Raw genomic sequence first — 18,994 nt, forward strand, 5'->3', positions numbered from 1 at the left:
CTTTATTTTACTAAAAGACATTTTTTTTTATTATTATATTATTATTTTACCTCTCCTTTTTTATTTCCAACGTGGTTACGGCACGACCGAACGGTCGGAATTCATTTTAACCGAAGTTAACGGATAATACAATTCAAACAATCGGTGGAAATTTATTTTATTTTTAGGTTAAGCGAGAAATGACTTAAGTAAAATGGCTTAAGCACATCAAGAGGGGGTATAAAAAGTAAATGAAACAAGAATAAAAATACACGAAACACAATGTGGACCACCACGGGTGCATAGAATGAATCGAAAAGCTTGGTTCGAGGTACTTACCAGTTGAAGATCGAAGAACGATGAAGAACGAATGAAGAACGTCGAAGAACGGTCGAAAACCTTCGCGAAATTCCTTACAAAAAACGTTACGGAAACGTTTCGGAAGCGCCTCGGCTTAGATTTTCTTCACGGAAACAATTTTTCCAAGCAAATTCGAAAGAGAGAGAAGTGCCTAAGGGGCTGAACCCTTTTCCTTCTCACTTCCTCCCCTATTTATAGCAAAATAGGGGAGATGCTTGCCGCCCAGCTCGCCCAGGCGAGCAGGGTTGCTTCCTCCAGAAGCAACAGCCTTCTGGAGGGCCCAAGTGGGCCTGGTTGCTATTTGCACCCCCATTTTTACTAAGTACACCCCCCGCCCTTTTTTGGTGATTCTTTTTTCGTAAAGTTACGGAAACTTACGAATTTCGTAATGATACTTGTTTTCTTTCTGTAATGTTACGAAACCTTGTGGATTACATAATCATCCCCTTTTTGACTTACGGAATGTTACGGAACCTCACTTATTTGTGCAACGATGCTTCCATTTGATTTCCGGTGTGTCATGGAACCTTACGGATTGTGCATCAATATTTTCTTTTGTTTTTCGGCATGTCCCGGAATTTCACAAATTGCCTAATGATGGGTGCCAAGCACCTCACAAGGACCAAAGAAAAGTCGCATGTCATCAAGCAAAGGTCCCCGGATGAAATTAGGGTATGACAATCTCTAATTGCTTTGTCTTGAGTAATTCTTTGAGAAGCATATGATTCATGTAATCCTTTGGCATCATCAAAACATTCAGCTTGATCCTTTGTTCTACAGTAATGAGATTTACCTGCCAAGCGCTCAAGCATTTGATCAATGAATGGCAGGGGAAAGTGATCTTTTCTGGTTACCAGGTTCAGCCTCCTATAATCAATGCAGACTTGCCAGCTGTTCTGCACTCTTGTGGGAATAAGCTCATCCCTCTCATTCTTGATCATTGTAAGACCTGTCTTCTTAGGAACCACTTGGATTGGACTCACCCACTGGCTGTCAGAAATGGGGTAGATGATTCTAGCTTGTAAGAGCTTGGTCACCTCCTTTTTCACCACATCTAGAATGATGGGGTTGAGTCGCCGCTGTGGCTGCCTCACTGGCTTAGCTCCATCCTCTAAAAGTATCATATGCATGCAAGTAGATGGGCTAATACCAAGAATGTCTGCTAAAGTCCATCCAATGGCCTTCTTGTGCTTCTTGAGCACTAGCAACAACTTCTCCTCTTATTTAGCATTAAGGGAGGCAGAGATGATCACTGGAAATTTTTCCTTGTCCTCCAAGTAGGCATACTTGAGGTTTGTTGGTAAGGGTTTCAACTCCGGTGCGGGTGGTGGCTGAACAGTGGGAGGAACCAGGGTAGGAGAAGAAGAAGGTTCCTCAGCCTGTACCTCATAAAGCAAGTCAGAAGTATATGTACTTCCTGCAACATGGTTAGTGCATTTTGACTCTAAAAAATCAACATCAAGAGGTACAACATCCAAAAAATCAGAACTAGACTCAAATGCAAATTTACTCTCAGATACAGGATCAAATTCAAACTCAGATTCAGATTCATTGCATGAGGAATAACAAGTATGCAGATCAGATAACAATGGATGCTTCCTACCATGAAGAGAATCAAAATCAAACATATAATCATCAACAATTTGATCCAGTATCTCAGCATGAAAAACAGAATGATCCTCAGATGGATGCTTCATGGCATCAAGAATGTTAAAATGAACAACAATATCACCTAATTCCATAGACAATGTGCTAGCATAAACATCTATCTTGGTTCGGGCTGTTTTCATAAATGGTTTGCCTAAAATAATTGGAACTGAACCATGGGAAAATCCCTCTTCCATATCAAGAACATAAAAATCAGTAGGAAAAATAAGTTCACCAACCCGAACCAACACATCCTCTATGAAACCTGCGGGGTAAGCAATATTTCTATTTGCCAAATGAATCACCACATCTGTAGATTGCAAAGGTCCAAGAGATAAGGAATTGAAAATGGACAGAGGCATGACACTAACTGATGCTCCTAGATCTAGCATGGCATTCTCAAATTTGTTGTTCCCAATAATGCAAGGTATACAAAAAGTACCTGGGTCCTTACATTTCTCAGGAATGTGAGGAACAGATTTACCTATCAATGCTGACACATTTCTGCCCATGCTAATCCTTCCATTTCCTTTGAGCTTCCTTTTGTGGGTGCACAACTCCTTCAGAAACTTGGCATATCTTGGAATTTGCTTGAGGGCATCTAGCAGAGGTATGTTCACCTCTACTTTCCTGAAGGTCTCTAAGATCTCCTTATCCACTTCTTCCATCTTTTTGTTTGGAATTGCTCTAGGTGGAAATGGAAGAGGGATAGGAGGCTGGTTCAAGTCAAAACTACTAGAAGAAGGTCCACCTGCATGAAAATTTTTGTTAACTCCCTCATGATCAGGAAGCTTTCTCTTTTGTGCAACTATCTCATCCTCTTTTTCAGGTGTAGAATGAAGCTTGACAAGTTCAGGTGTAGGTGCTGCTACTGGTGGAGTCACTTCAATTTGCTTGCCAGACCTCAAGGTGATGGCATTCAAATTTTTCGGATTCTGCACAGTTTGTGAAGGCAATTTGTCAGAATTTTGGGACTGAGCTTGGTTCGACTGAGTAGCCATCTGCCCCATCTGATTTGTCAGACTCTGAATGAAGGCTCTTGTCTCTTGCTGAAATTGCATATTCTGGATGGTCATTTGCCTCACTAACTCCTCTAAGGAAGGTTGAGAAGGGGCCTCAGTTGCTTGTTGTCTTTGTTGTTGTTGTTGTTGCTGCTGCATTGGAGGAGGAATATATGGCCTGCTTGGACCAGCAGCATTCTGGAAAGGAGGGACAGGCTGTTGTTGTTGTGGAGGACTTGCCCATCTCAAATTTGGATGATTCTTCCAACCTGGATTATATCTGTTGCTTGAAAGATCATAATTATTCTGCTGTTGTTGGTTTTGCTGCTGAGGGGGTCTATTATAAATGTTTGAAACATAAGATTCAGGTTGCTCATTGACTCTAGATTGCTGCAAAGAAGGACAAAGATCTGTATAGTGATCTGCAGAAGAACATAGACCACAGACTCTTGCAACAAGTGCTGATGCAAATTTCTGATTCATGGCAAGCTGAGTTACTAGGTTGACCAAGACATCAAGTTTTCCCTCAAGCTTTTTATTTTCAGCAGGTGAAGATGAATTTGTGGCTACCTCATGGACTCCTCTAAGGACAATAGCATCATTTCTTGCACTGAATTGTTGGGAGTTGGAAGCCATCTTCTCAATCAAATTCCTAGCTTCAACAGGAGTCATATCACCAAGAGCTCCACCACTGGCAGCATCAATCATACTCCTCTCCATGTTGCTAAGACCCTCATAGAAATATTGCAGAAGGAGTTGCTCAGAAATCTGGTGGTGAGGACAGCTTGCACACAATTTCTTGAATCTTTCCAAGTACTCATACAAGCTCTCTCCACTAAGTTGCTTGATGCCTGAAATGTCTTTTCTGATGGAAGTGGTCCTAGATGCAGGGAAGAATTTCTCCAAGAACACCTTCTTAAGGTCATCCCAGCTGGTAATGGACCTGGGAGCAAGGTAGTACAACCAATCTTTCACCACTCCCTCTAGAGAATGAGGAAAAGCTTTTAGAAAGATATGATCTTCCTAGACATCAGGGGGTTTCATGGTGGAACATACAATATGGAACTCCTTAAGATGCTTATGAGGATCTTCACCTACAAGACCATGAAACTTGGGCAACAAATGTATTAGTCCAGTCTTGAGAACATATGGAACATCCTCATCAGGATATTGATTGCACAAGCTTTCATAAGTGAAATCAGGTGCAACCATCTCCCTAAGAGTCCTCTCACGAGGTGGAGGTTGAGCCATGTTCTCAGTATGAAAATTAGTAGTTGAATGCTCAAAATCAGAATGTTCAGAATCACCAGCAACAAAATACTCAGAATGCTCAAAATGCTCAAGATGCACAGAATGATCAGGATGCACACTATGCCTAAGTAATCTATGAAAGGTTGTATCTATTTAAGGATCAAAGGGTTGTAAATCACCTGGATTGCCCCTAGTCATGCACTATATGCATCAAATCATGTGTTTCTCAAACAAGCACCAGGGGAGGGTTAAAACTACAACTATAGACAAACGATATCCAAATGAGCTGAAATTTTGTGAGCAACACCCTAAAATCATGAAAAGATAGCACAAAAATTTTCAGACAAAAATTCAAAGTCTAACTATGAAAACTACCTAAGGAAAGTTTAGAAAAATAAGACAATAATACTTGAAAAATAAAAAAAACTTAGTAAACAACTGATTTTTCGAATTTGGGGAACCCCAACTGGCTAAAGCCGAATGCCACAGTATGCAAAAATTTTTTCTACCCCAAATGCATATATAATAATAGTCATTCTGATAACTGGAGCAAAAGTTATGGCCGTTTTAAGTTTTGCTAAAAACAAGTCCCCAAAATTTTTGTCTCTCAAATTCAGCAACACCAAGTGCTTCTGGTATCTTTCACACAAAATATGGACCAAAAGAAACTACCACACAAAAAATCAGCCAAAAATAACAACTCTAACTATCAAAAAAAATTTCCAATTAAATTGCAAAATCAGTCACTAGTTCTCAGTCACTAATCACTGTTCACAACATTACACAAAACTGAAACAGGGAAGCGCTAAATAGGAGATGGGACTTAAAATGCAAAATAGAACACTACACAAAACAAAACAACACACACTCACGACACTAAACAACAGAGCTACACACAAAACAACTAAACACTATTATGAACCTTTGGACCACTACTCCCTGGCAACGACGCCAAATTTGATTGAGGCCGTACCCAAATCAAATAAACATTAAAAATGCAGTATCTAGGAAGTGATCCTAGGTCGTCTCTCAGTGAGCAATGATCAACCAAATGTTCATAATATATGTTAATCAAACAGTAACAAGATGGGGGGGTTGTTTGTTTTTGTAATTTAAACAGCAAGCAAACTTGAATAAGAAAATAACAGAATTAAAACATATTGTTTCCCCTTGATTCAAAGGCAAGTCTCTTATCATAGGTTACGAGAATTTATCCCTAATCAGTTCAACGACTTAATCCAACCCGAAATTAATTGGCTAAGCGAAAATTAACATAAGGCTGTCATTATGTGATTAAGCAACACATAAACCAATTAATCCCTCTCACATGTTGATTAAGCATGAACGTAAATTAAACACAGAGACAATTAATCAAGCATTAAGCATGCATGGATTAATAGCAATGAATACAGAGCAATTGGTGAAAGGGAAAAACTGATCAGAATTCAATAGTAATAACTAAACCTCAAAGAGAGTTGTGCTTGATCCTCAAGAGAAAACAACACTGCAGACTTAGTCTTCCATTAATCAGCAGAAACGAAAACGAATTCAAAGGCAGAAGTAGAAAATGAAATTGCAATTTGAAGCAGAAATGAAATTTGATTGCTACGTGAACAGTGCAAACAGTAACACGAAATTGAAAATACAAAACCCTAAAATATGTGAACAGTCCCCCACTAGCCCTGGTGCTGTTATATAGGTCCTCACCCCCAAAGCTTACAAATCTATTTTAATTCCAAGCCCAAAAACGAAATAAAATAAAACTGGACCAAATAAAATAAAATTGGACGAAATAAAATAAAATTGTCTGCTCTCTTTATGTCCAAGCCGGTTCAGCCAAATTCTGGATCCAAGCCCAATTGCTTAGAATTCTCCTGAAATTAAATTAAAAACACAAAATTAATCAAGTAGGCCCAAATGATAAAAATGCATAATTAATTTTGCAATTAAGGCTAATCAGTAATTAAAATGGTGACAAAAAGGGTTAAGAAATAGGAGAAAATAATGACACATCACTGAGACCACAAACCAAGCAACTACTAGATGCTTCTGCAAGGGGAAAAATAAAGCTGAAGACCTTGGAAGAAGCAACTGAGCTAATTGAGAATATGCCAGCCAGTGATCATGCCATTCTGCACGACATAACCCATCAACCCACAAAGAAAAGCTTGTTAGAACTTTCATCACATGACGCTTTATTGACATAGAATAAGTTGCTTTCTAAGCAACTTGAGATTTTAATAGAAACACTTGGTAAGTTGCCAACTAAACTGTCTATTGGTCAACCTACACATTCTTTTGTTTTGCAGGTTACAGGTTGTACCGCCTGTGGTGAGGCTCATTGTCATACCCTAATTTTGTCCGGGAGTACTTGTGGTCGGTCCTTGAACCTTGTTTGCTCCCTTCGGAACCCTCGAAACAAGCATCGTTGCATAATCCATAAAGTTTCGCAACATTCCAAAAGTCAAAACAAGCATTGTTGCGCAATCCGTAAAGTTCTGCAACATTCTGGAAGTCAAAAAGAGCGTTGTTGTGTAATCCGTAAAGTTTCGAAACATTCTAGAAAGAAAATAGGTGTTGTTACGTAATCCGTAAAGTTCCACAATGTTTCAGAAAGAAATCAATAAAAAACACAAAAGGGGGGTGTATTTAGTAAATAGGCGAAGGGAGGCTGTTCCAAAGGGTCCCTAACCCCTATGCTATGCATTTCAGCTGTTTTGGGTGAAAAAAATTGTTTCCGTGAAGAAAATCCAAGCCCAGGTGCTTCCGTAACGCCTCCGAGATGTTTCCGTGAGCAAATTCGTGAAGGTTTTCCGTCGTTCTTCACCGTTCTTCATCCGTTCTTCGTTTGTTCTTCGTTCGTCAACCGGTAAGTTTTCGAATCCGAAACTTTCAATTCATTTCTTGTTTTGTTGGCTTTCATCTTTATTTCGTTCACTTTCGGTTTTCTTTTCTTCCGTTTTTAACGAGCTTTAACTGATCGTTTAAGCCGTTATCTCGCCTAATAAATGATAAAATGAATTTCAACCGATTATTTGCGTTGTAATCTCGTTTAATCACTCTTAAAGCAAAATCTAACCGATCGTTCACACTGTAACCACGGTTAAATAAAAAAAGGGCAAAATAATAATAAAATAATCAAAATATCTTTGAATAAAATAATAAAAAAAATCAATCGAACGTTTTTCTTTGGAAGTTTCCTTGAATGAATTGACTAATAACCAAAGTGAAACTAAGGCTAAAATCAACTAACAAATCAAGCTTTGTCCGCAAAAATCACTAAAAACCGTTTTAAGGTCCAACGCCTTAAATGGTCCTCTGTGCTTTTATCGGTTAACATGGACCGTTCAAAAGCATAAAATCAACATGTAACTTGACCACTTTTGCAAGAACTACGTAGGTCTGATTTTCTCATCACAATTGAGGATACGTAGGAGCAAAAGCCCCGCTTTTGTCGACCACCCCAAGAGATCATTAATGGTCCAACGCCTTAACGTTTCTCTCCTTTCAAAAGAATCAAAAGATCGTTTAAATGGTCCAACGCCTTAAACGACTTTTTTTCGGTTAAAATATATCTTGCAAAAAAAAGATAAAAACAACTTAACAAACGTTTAGTTCTCAAAGAACTATGTAGGTATGATTTCCTCATCCCAATTGAGGATACGTAGGAGCAAGGGAAACACCATTGTCGACCACAAAAAGATAAAAAATACAAAAACATAAAAAAGCATAAAAGCACAAAAAGACATAAAAAAGGGAAAATAAACCATTTTGAAGTCATATTTGCACACTTGATTAAAGGCTGTCGTCCCTTGTGACAGACGCGTAGGGTGCTAATACCTTCCCCGTGCGCAAAAACAACTCCCGAACCTTTCACACGTAAAGTTCGTAGACCACACCTTTTCTGGTTTTTCTGACGTTTTCCTCAAATAAACGTTGGTGGCGACTCCGCGCATTTTCCTCCCATGGAAGATGCACCCATGAGCCCCCGCGTCGCCCTCCCGCCGAAGGGTAGGTTGCGACTGTTGGCGACTCCACTGGGGACTGTTTTTAGAGAGTTAGGCCTTCTAATCTCGTGCAATATCATGACTTCCTCTTTTTGTTGGTTTCCTTTTATTTCTTTTACGTTCTTGTATATAACTCTTTGATGTTTTTAGTGTGTTTTTTCAAATGTATGCATGAGATAGATATTTATTCATTTGATGCACACAAACACCAACACTATTTGTACACACGGTGAGTTGAAAAGGCGCCCTATACCCGGGTCCATGGGAACATAAGGAGTGGAGGTGAATCTGTGGTCATGTTGGGTCTCCGACTTGCTTGATAATAGTGAACCCTCATCTAGAGTTTTTCTCTTTGATAACATATTGATGCTAGTAGTCCCTACTACCGCAATATGTTTTTGCGAAGGGGATGATACCTCTAGAAACCATCAAGAGAGATATGACCACCTTGGGAATTATCACTAAAAGACTTTTAGTTCCTCCTATTTAGGTCCCTAAAATAGGGGCACAAAGTGAATACGCTGCGTGCCTTTTTAAACACTGCCATGCATATAACCTAAATGTCATGTGCGCCTTTGCTGTGTGATTATTTGAGGATATTGCCATGCTGTGTACATCCCCCTGTTGCGCATTTGCATTGTGTCGTCACGCATGTGTCATATGTTGGTCTCGTCTTTTGTCACGGGAAGCCGGAAGGTCCATATCACCTTCTTAACTGCACACATGGGGCACTGCACCCCCGAATGTGCAAGTAAGAAGAGATGATTTTCCGGGCTCTCGTGTCCGTAAATGCATTCATATCATGCATTGCATAAGCATCTCTTCATGGCATCGTAATGGACGTATCGTTCCTACATTTGTCACTTATCATTTCATGCATTGCATTTTGCATAAGTCATTTCATCACCAAGCATCTCATCTAAGATGCTTTTTGCATACCTTTTATTTTCATGTTTACTTATGCATGATCCTTGCGTTTTCCTCTACAAAACAAAAACAAAAAAAGGAAGCATGAAATTTTACACTGCATTCTTAGTTGCATGTGTTAGGTACCATGAGCTAACCATGTTGCGATCATAAACCTGTTTCTCTTAAAAACAAAAATGATTGAACATGGTACCTAATGTATGGCTAACTAAGAAATGATGTTTCTTCGGGCATCTCAATCTCATAATTACATTTTTCATGCATAGCATGCGTATTCCCGAGTCTTTCATCCCTATGAAATGTTGTTGAAGTATTGGCGACTAGAATTGCCATTCCTTGGATTAAAGGGTTTGTCATACCCTAATTTCGTCCGGGGACCTTTGCTTGATGACATGCGACCTTTCTTTGGTCCTTGTGAGGTGCTTGGCACCCATCATTAGGCAATTTGTGAAATTCCAGGACATGCCGGAAAACTGAAAAAAATATTGATGCACAATCCGTAAATTTCCGTGACACACCGGAAATCAAATGGAAGCATCGTTGCATAATTAAGTGAGGTTCCGTAACATTCCGTGAGTCAAAAAGGGGATGATTATGTAATCCGCAAGGTTCCGTAACATTACGGAAAAAAAACAAGTATCGTTACGAAATTCGTAAGTTTCCGTAACTTTACGAAAAAAAGAATCACCAAAAAAAAAGCAGAGGGGGTGTACTTAGTAAAAATGGGGGTGCAAATAGCACCCAGGCCCACTTGGGCCCTCCAGAATATTCCTCCAGAAGGCTGTTGCTTCTGGAGGAAGCAACCTGGCTCGCCTGGGCGAGCTGGGCGGCAACCACCTCCCCTATTTTGCTATAAATAGGGGAGGAAGTGAAGAAGAAAAGGGTTCAGCCCCTTAGGCACTTCTCTCTCTTTCGAATTTGCTTGGAAAAATTGTTTCCATGAAGAAAATCTAAGCCGAGGCGCTTCCGAAACGTTTCCGTAACGTTTTCCGTGAGGAATTTCGTGAAGGTTTTCGACCGTTCTTCGACGTTCTTCATTCGTTCTTCATCGTTCTTCGATCTTCAACGGGTAAGTACCTCGAACCAAGCTTTTCGATTCATTCTATGTACCCGTAGTGGTCCACATTGTGTTTCGTGCATTTTTATTCTCGTTTTGTTTACTTTTTATACCCCCTTTTGACGTGCTTAAGCCATTTTACTTAAGTCATTTCTCGTTTAACTTAAAAATAAAATAAATTTCCACCGAACGTTTGAATTGTATTATCCGTTAACTTCGGTTAAAATGAATTCCGACCGTTCGGTCGTGCCGTAACCACGTTGGAAATCAAAAAGAGGTAAAAAATAATATAATAATAAAAAAAACATCTTTTAGCAAAATAAAGCGGAAAATCAATCGGACGTTTTTCTCTTTGGGATTTCTCATTCTTAATCGAATTGACTAATAACTAAAGTGAAACTAAGGCTAAAATCAACTCGCCTAGTCAAGCTCGTCCATAAAAATAGGCTTTTGAAGTTTGTCATTTCAATTTCCCACTAAGTAAAATGGATCATTTTTAAGGTCCAACGCCTTAAAATTATCACCACTTAAGTAAAAAAGAATCACTTGATAAGAAAGAACTACGTAGGTCTGATTTTCTCATTCCAAATTGAGGAATACGTAGGAGCAAAGGGAAACACCCTTGTCGACCACAAAAAAGAAAAAAATATAAAAAGGGTATAAAGGATATAAGGACATAAAAGGGAACGTAAAAATCAAAGTCATGTTTGCACATTCGATTAAAGGCTGCCGTCCCTTGGGACGGACGTGTAGGGTGCTAATACCTTCCCCGTGCGTAAATACAACTCCCGAACCTTTCACTTAAAAGTTCATAGATCGCGTCTTTTCCGGTTTTTCTGACGTTTTCCTCAAATAAAAGTTGGTGGCGACTCCGCGCGTATTCCTTTCATGGAACACGCATCCCGCGAGTCACGCGTCGCCCTCCCGCCGAAGGGTAGGTTGCGACAGTTGGCGACTCCGCTGGGGACTATATTTAGAGAGTTAGGCCGTTTAATCTTGTGCAATGTTTTATCATGACTTTCTCCTTTGTTGGTTTCCCTTTATTTTTTAGGTTCTTGTGAATATAAACTCTTTGTTGCTTTTAGTGCGTTTTAAAATGTATGCATGAGGTAAATATTTATTCATTTGATGCACACAAACACCAACACTATTTGCACACACTGTGAGTTGAAAAAGGGCCCTATACCCGGGTTCATGGGAACATAAGGAGTGGAGGTGAATCTGTGATCATGCTAGGTCTCCGACTTGCTTGATTACAGTGAACCCTCATCTAGAGTTTTTCTCTTTGGAAACATATTGTTGCTAGTAGTCCCTACTGCTGCTGTATGTTCTTCGAAGGGGATGATACCTCTAGAAACCATCAAGAGAGATATGACTACCTTGGGGGTTATTACTAAAAGCCTAGTTAGTTCCCTCCCATATAGGTCCCTTTAAATAGGGGCACGGAGCAAACACGCTGCGTGCCATTTTTCACACTGCCATGCATAAGTATCATATACCCTTTTGCTTATATTTGTTTGTGAATATTGTCCTACTATGTACATCCCCGTGTTGTGCCTTTCGCATATGGATCATGCGTGGGTTTCGTCTTTGATCCCCTCACTTTAGCAAACCGACGGAGGGTCCGTGTCGCCTTCTTAAAAACATACGTTGGGTGCCACGCTGCCCAAATGTTGTATCCAAGAAGGAAACAATTTCTCGGGCTCCCGTATTAGTAAATTGCATCTGTGTCATATGCATTTCTTCATGCATTCATCCATTCCACCCATGATAGATGTCGGAGTTTTGATTCGCACTAGATTTTATTTCACTTTAGTAAAACATGGGATCGAGTCAAAAGCCTTCGCTTAAAAAGAGGTTCTATCAAGTCAAAATCAAGAGCTTAGAGGCCACTAGTTTACGAGAGTTGGGGCAGTTAATGGGTCAACTTCAACGGCAAGCCTTCCGCAAAGCCTATGGTAAGATTTGGGACCTAGCTAGGGTAGAAGTCTCCATGGAACCGATTGCATCCCTTTCCCAGTATTATGACCAGCCCCTAAGGTGCTTCACATTTGAGGACTTCCAGCTAGTGCCGACTGTGAAAGAGTTTGAAGAAATCCTGGGATGCCCACTGGGAGGAAGGAAGCCATATCTTTTCTCTGGGTTCTATCCCTCCACGACAAGAGTTGCCAAGGTAGTGAAAATCTCAGCACAAGAGTTGGACCTTGTAAAGCAAAACAGAAATGGAGTAGTCGGAGTACCAAGGAAGTGTTCAGAGGAAAGGGCAAAGGCCTTGGCAAAATCAAGGCAAATGGACTTCTTTTATTGACATCTTGGCGCTTTTGATCTTTGGAGGTGTCCTCTTTCCAAATATGGAAGGGTTAGTGGACCTAGCAGTGATTGACGCTTTCCTCGCCTTTCATCATGGCAAGGAAAGCCCGGTCGTCGCCATTTTGGCCATGCATGACACGTTCGATCAGAGATGTGAAAAGAGCGGCGCAAGAATTGTTTGTTGTACACCGGCTCTCTATGTGTGGCTGGTTTCGCACCTTTTTCTCCAAGAAGGTAGGCTCGTCTATCCGCTACAAGGTCACCGCTCGTGCGTCGAAAAAAAAGAAAGACGAATTGGGACCAACTCTTGGCTAGCATAGAGGGGCGTCTGTTAATTGGTTCCCTCGCTAGAAGGAAGGAAGAATCAGGATTCTATCTTCATGCGAAGGATGTCCAAATGTTCCCTTGATGGAACAAGGGGTTGTATTAATTATAATCCCGTCCTTGCCATAAGACAGCTTGGCTACCCCATGAGAGGAGTGCCATCAGACGAAAGCATCACGCCTTTCATCGCACGGGGTTTCGGTGACCACAACGCGAGGGTACTCCAAGGAGTTCGCAAGGCATGGGATGCGGCGTGAAGAAAGGACAAAGAGCTTAGGGGAAGCAGTAATGGGATCATCGGCGACTATCATAAGTGGCTGAGAGTCCGAACACAAGGATTGGATTGGCTCCCAAATCTAAAGACTGTGAGAGACGATGAGGTTAAAGCTTCGGAAGAAAGTGATGAGGTACAAGCCCTAAAGGCAGAGCTTGAAAGAGCCCGGGTAGTCGAAGAGAAGTTCAAGTTCATAGCCATCAAAGTCTGAAAAGAGTATGATAAACTAAGGGACGTCAATATGGCCACAGCTGAAGCCTTGGAACGAAGAGGTGAAAGGAATTATCACGGGTCAAAGGCATGATCTCCGAAGAGGTGAAAGGAATCATCACGGGTCAAAGGCATGATCTTGAAGGACGAGCTAAAGGTTTGTCTTAGGTCGAAAAGAAATTTGTCCCAACAGTTAAGCGAGACTGAAGGGAATATGTGGGCCATCATCGATAAGTGCAAAGAGAAGCTAAATCTAGCGGCGACTCACGAGCAAAGGCTAGAGGATGAGTACGCCAAGATATCAACAGAAAGGGAAGCAAGGGAAAGGGTAATTGATTCATTGCACCAAGAGGCAACAATGTGGACGGAACGATTTGCTCTTACTTTGAACAGGAGTCAAGAACTTCCCCGATTGCTAGCCAAGGCCAAAGCAATGGCGGACACCTACTCCGCCCCCAAGGAGATCCACGGACTTCTCAGCTATTGTCAGCATATGATAGACTTAATGGACCATATGATTAGAAACCGCTAGGAAGTTTGTATTGTCGCTCAGATCTTGACTAGTTATAACTTTTTGAAAAAAATGAGTTTATCCCACGTTTTTACTCCAAAAATCAGTGCGAATCAAGTCACTCCAAAATTTTATCTCTAGCATGCAATTTATGTTGGTCTCGTCCTTTGTCACGGGAAGCCGGAAGGTTCATATCACCTTCTTAATTGTACACATGGGGCACTGCGCCCCCAAATGCGCAAGTAAGAAGAGATAATTTTCCGGGCTCTCGTGTCCGTAAAATGCATTCATATCATGCATCGCATAAGCATCTCTTCATGGCATCATAATGAACATATCGTTCATGCATTTGTCCGTTATCATATTCCAGCATCACATTTTGCATGAGTCATTGCATCATCATGCATATGCGTTCAACAAACTTTTTGATCTGCAAAATTGCATACCATTTGTTTTCATGTTTGCTCATCCTTGTGTTTTCCTCTACAAAAACAAAAAAAGGGAAGCGTGAAACTTCACACTACATTCTTAGTTGCATGTGTTAGGCACCATGAGCCAACCATGTTGGGATCATAAACCCATTTCTAAAAAAAAAAAAAAAAAAAATACACAACAACAAAACAAAATAATTGAACATGGTACCTAATGCATGGTTAACCAGGAAATGATGTTTCTTCGGGCATCTCAATTTCATAATTACATTTTCCATGCATAGCTTAAAGTATGCCTGAGCCATTCATCCCTATGAAAGGTTGTTGAAGTATTGGCGATCATAATTGCCATTCCTTGGATTACGGGGTTGAACTAAGCTCATGCTTTTTCGAAAAAAGTTCATCAAGTCAAGTTGAAGTATGGAAGTACCCTCTTGCAAAAATTGGGGCAAAAGATGAATCGAGTTACATCACTGTTTCGTCTACTGCCAAACACATTTAGGACTGTTGATGTCCTTGTTACTTCCAGTTTCACCTTGACCAAGATGTCATGAACCATGTTGAAAAATCTAAATTGATTCAACCCCATGTCCTGCATAAAAATTTGCAATACTTCAACTTGCATCATTCACATACATCCATGCTTTTCATTGGTCACATTGTTCATTACATTCTTTCCTTGAAAAAAGAAAAACGAACTTAATCATTGTTATAAAAAAGAAAAGAACATGCTTTACGGCGCCCTTATCAAACTCGTGCTAGAGCTAGAGTAATGGGTGAAGCAGAGGAGGTGCAAGAGAAGATGAAGGCCGAAATGGAGGCCATGAAAGAGCAAATGGCCACAATGATGGAGGCCATGATGAGCATGAAGAAGATAATGGAAGCCAATGTGGTTATGGTTGCCGCTACTAGCGCTGTCGCTAAGGTGAACCCGATGCTCCCATCTGGCCTCAAGCAAATGAATCATCCAACCTCAAATATGGTAGGCAAAGATTTGGGAAGTACGGACGACCCCATGATGTGCAAATTCAAAACGAGCACGCCTTCCCATCATATGGCTTGCCTCCCAACTATACACCACCCAATGTGGCATACACTCTCAATGAAAATCTCAATAACTCCACTCCGATACTCATTGAGAACCAATAATCTCAATCTGATCAGGCACATATCTCTCAAACCATGGGGGAGACACATGAAATTCCCCACCACGATCTAGTTGACTTCGAGCCTTGGCTCGGATATGCCACTGAAGGGCAAGCAGTTGGTGGTATATCCTTTGAAAACACTTTGGAGGGCCCTCAGTGTCACCCACAACCACAACCCTCACATTCCACAGCGGTTAAAAACCCTCATGCTATGGCAGAAATGGGAAAGAGGAAAGGCTCAGGGCCATTGAAGGAGGTAAAGATTATGCCTTTCCTAACCTAGAAGAGTTGTTCCTAGTACCCAATATCATCACCCCTCCCAAGTTCAAGGTGCTGGACTTTGACAAATACAAGGGGACTACTTGTCCCAAGAACCATCTAAAGATGTATTGTCAGAAGATGGGGGAATACGCAAAAGATGAGGAATTGCTGATACATTCCTTCCAAGAATGTCTTACTGGGGTAGCTGTTACCTGGTACACTAACTTGGAATCTTCCCGAGTCCATTCTTGGAAGGACCTAATGGTTGCCTTTGTTAGGCAGTATCAGTACAATTTTGATATGGTTCCGGATAGGATACAACTACAGAACATTTGCAAAAATGGGGATGGATCTTTCAAAGAACACGCCCGAAAGGTGGAGGGATCTGGCGGCCCAGGTGGTACCCCCAATGATGGAAAGGGAGACGATGATCGTGATGGTAGACACATTATCGATACTCTACTATGAAAAGATAGTGGGTTGCGCACCCTCAAAGGATTCCGGATTTGGTCTTCGCCAGCAAAAAGATCGAAGTGGATCTGAAAAGAGGCAAATTTAATCATCCTGCTTGGACGAATGAGAAAACTGGGGCAAATAAAGAGGGTGAGAAAGAGGGAGAAACCCATGCTGTGACTACCATTCCTATACGGCCAAGTTTCCCACCAACCCAACAATGTCATTACTCAGCCAATAACAAACCTCCTCCTTACCCACCACCCAGTTATCCACAAAGGCCATCCCTAAAATCAACCACAAAGCATGTCTACCGCACTTCCAATGACGAACACCACCTTTAGCAAAACCAAAAACACCAACCAAAAATGAATTTTGCAACGAGAAAGCCTGTAGAATTCATCCCAATTCCAGTGTCCTATGCTGACTTGCTCCCATATCTACTTGATAATTCAATGGTAGCCATAATCCTAGCCAAGGTTCATCAACCTCCATTTCTCCAAGAATACGACTCGAATGCAACGTGTGCTTGTCACGGAGAAGCCCCGAGGCGTTCCATTGAGCATTGTAGGGCTCTGAAGCGTAAGGTGCAAGGTCTAATTGATGCGGGCTGGCTGAAATTTGAGGAGAATCGCGTGTAAATCCTGACATTGACAAAAGATTCCACACATGGGGCAATTTTGAAGGCTGTTGTTAGCTGTCTCTAATGACTCATCAGGATTTTCAAGTTTATGCCATTATTATAAACCACAGTTACAATGCTAAATGATATGGATAAAATGGACATCCTTGTCTCTCTCATCCTCTCACAAACACATATTTTCTTATTCAAATTCCACCGGAATGTGAGTGTAAGCCATTGGTTTGTTTGCTCAAGCAACCTGCGCTCCTGAGTTTGGACTTCCAAGACCGTTCAATCAGAGATTACTCGTCTTGCACGTTGGTGGGGTTGCTGTAAAACAACGAGTAAAGTCCAAAACAAATAAGTTCCAAAATAAAAAAAAGGGTTCAAAAAGAAAAAAAAGGAGCATTTGATTGACTGTGTTTTCAAGACGTTCATGTGACCTCATTCCGGAAAGTCTGTCTTTTTAGAGAGAAGTGAGTTGTCAAGAATAGGATGTTGGACAAATGGCCTCAGTTATCTTAAGAAAGGGGTGGTTGAATTAAGATGAAAAGACTATTCCCCAATTGAACTATCACTCTTTCTTTTTGGATTAACAATGCACCCTTAACATGAATTCCTCAAAAGACATTTCAAAATAAACTTCTTTAAAGCAAAAGATAAATAGCAATAAATAAAATAAGTTTAAAGGAAGAGAGGAATGCAAACTTGATTTATACTGGTTCGGCCACTTCCCGTGCCTACATCCAGTCCTCAAGCAACCCACTTGAGATTTTTCACTCTCTTTGTAAAACTGCTTTTACAAAGCCTGAACCACACAGGGACAACCCTTCCCTTGTGTTCAGGAATCCTCTACAACAAGAGACCCACGATCTCTTAATCCCTTTTCAGAAATAAGAAGAAGAGAAGAAGATATCTCTCTTAAAAGAGGTAGATTGTAAAATGAAGATCAATCAAAAATTCCTTATTGAATATGCAAGTGGTTGACCAAGGAATCTTTTTGAGAGGATAAGACATTTCAGTTCAGAAAAACTCCTGATCTTTCGAGAGGATAAAACTGTTTGGGCAATGAAAACTCTCTTTAAAACATTTGAATGGCCGTTCATAAAACATTTGAATAGATATGTCTCTTGGAAATTATTTTCTGAAAATCCCCTCTGGTAATCAATTACAAGACTTATGTAATCGATTACAGGTTTTAAAAATTTGAATTAAAACATTTTCAACTGCTGGTAATCGATTACCAGAGAGCAAATCTCAATTTGAAATGATAGAATTCTTTGGTCAAACCTTTTGTTTGTTTCAATTTGGAAACTTCTTCCTAAAGATTCTAAGAGATCAAACTTGATCATATATCTTGATTTTCTTGGATTCTTGTCTTGAATAAAACTTAGAAGCACTTGATCCTTTAGCATCATCAAGACATCAAAACATCTTGCTTCTACATAGGAGTCATTTGACTTAATCCATCAACTGAAAGATCCTTCAACTATTTCTCGTCCTTGGAAAATTCTTTTTGCAAGAATCAACTGCTTCTTTCATTCTTCCTCACTACGAGGTCGTGAAAACAAGACAACACTTGGTACCTCTAAGCCCTACACTGGGGCAAAGAAAGGCACCATGCAAAAACCTCAAGCGAACCTAGGGGCAGATTAGAAGTTCTCACTCAATAGGTTCCCTCCTACAAGGTCATGACGAAAGACAACGATTGGTACCTCAAAGCCTTACACTGGGGCAATGAGGGGCACCATGCATGAGCCTCAAGTGAACATAGGGGCCGATCAAAAGTTCTCACCCATCGATGTTTTTAACAAAAAAGGGGGACAAACCCTAGGATTTCAATGGATTGATCAAACATCAAACGAATCCATTGCCGTCACTCCAAAATGGTCAAGTGACTAAATCAAACAGAACACACACTCTGAGGGAGTTCCCAGAGAGATTTGCAAAAAGATAGGATGAGGTTGCATGAATTATCACCTCTTTCAAAAGGACAGTCAATCTGTGTTTTCCAAAAAAATTAAATCAAAATCAAAATCACAAAATAGGGAAAGAATGTCATGAACATTGTACAACTTTCCATTACATTGCATTGTTTCATATGAAGTCCGCATTTACCAAATTTCACGACAAAGGTTGCATGCATCTGCATCCCTAAAAATCATGGTAACTGCATAGATTTCCTACATCTAATCTTGTGGATTTAGGATGACCGGCCCTC

General features: G+C 40.5%; 1 pseudogene; it reads right to left on the bottom strand.

Annotated features, from left to right (window-relative positions):
- Positions 1 to 1,961: 1,961 nt before the first annotated feature.
- The window catches only part of LOC106797494 (uncharacterized), a 38,293-nt pseudogene continuing 21,260 nt past the window's right edge, over positions 1,962 to 18,994 (bottom strand).

This window comes from Glycine max, chromosome 2 (genome assembly GCF_000004515.6).
Source record: "Glycine max cultivar Williams 82 chromosome 2, Glycine_max_v4.0, whole genome shotgun sequence".
NCBI classification, from domain to species: domain Eukaryota; kingdom Viridiplantae; phylum Streptophyta; class Magnoliopsida; order Fabales; family Fabaceae; genus Glycine; species Glycine max.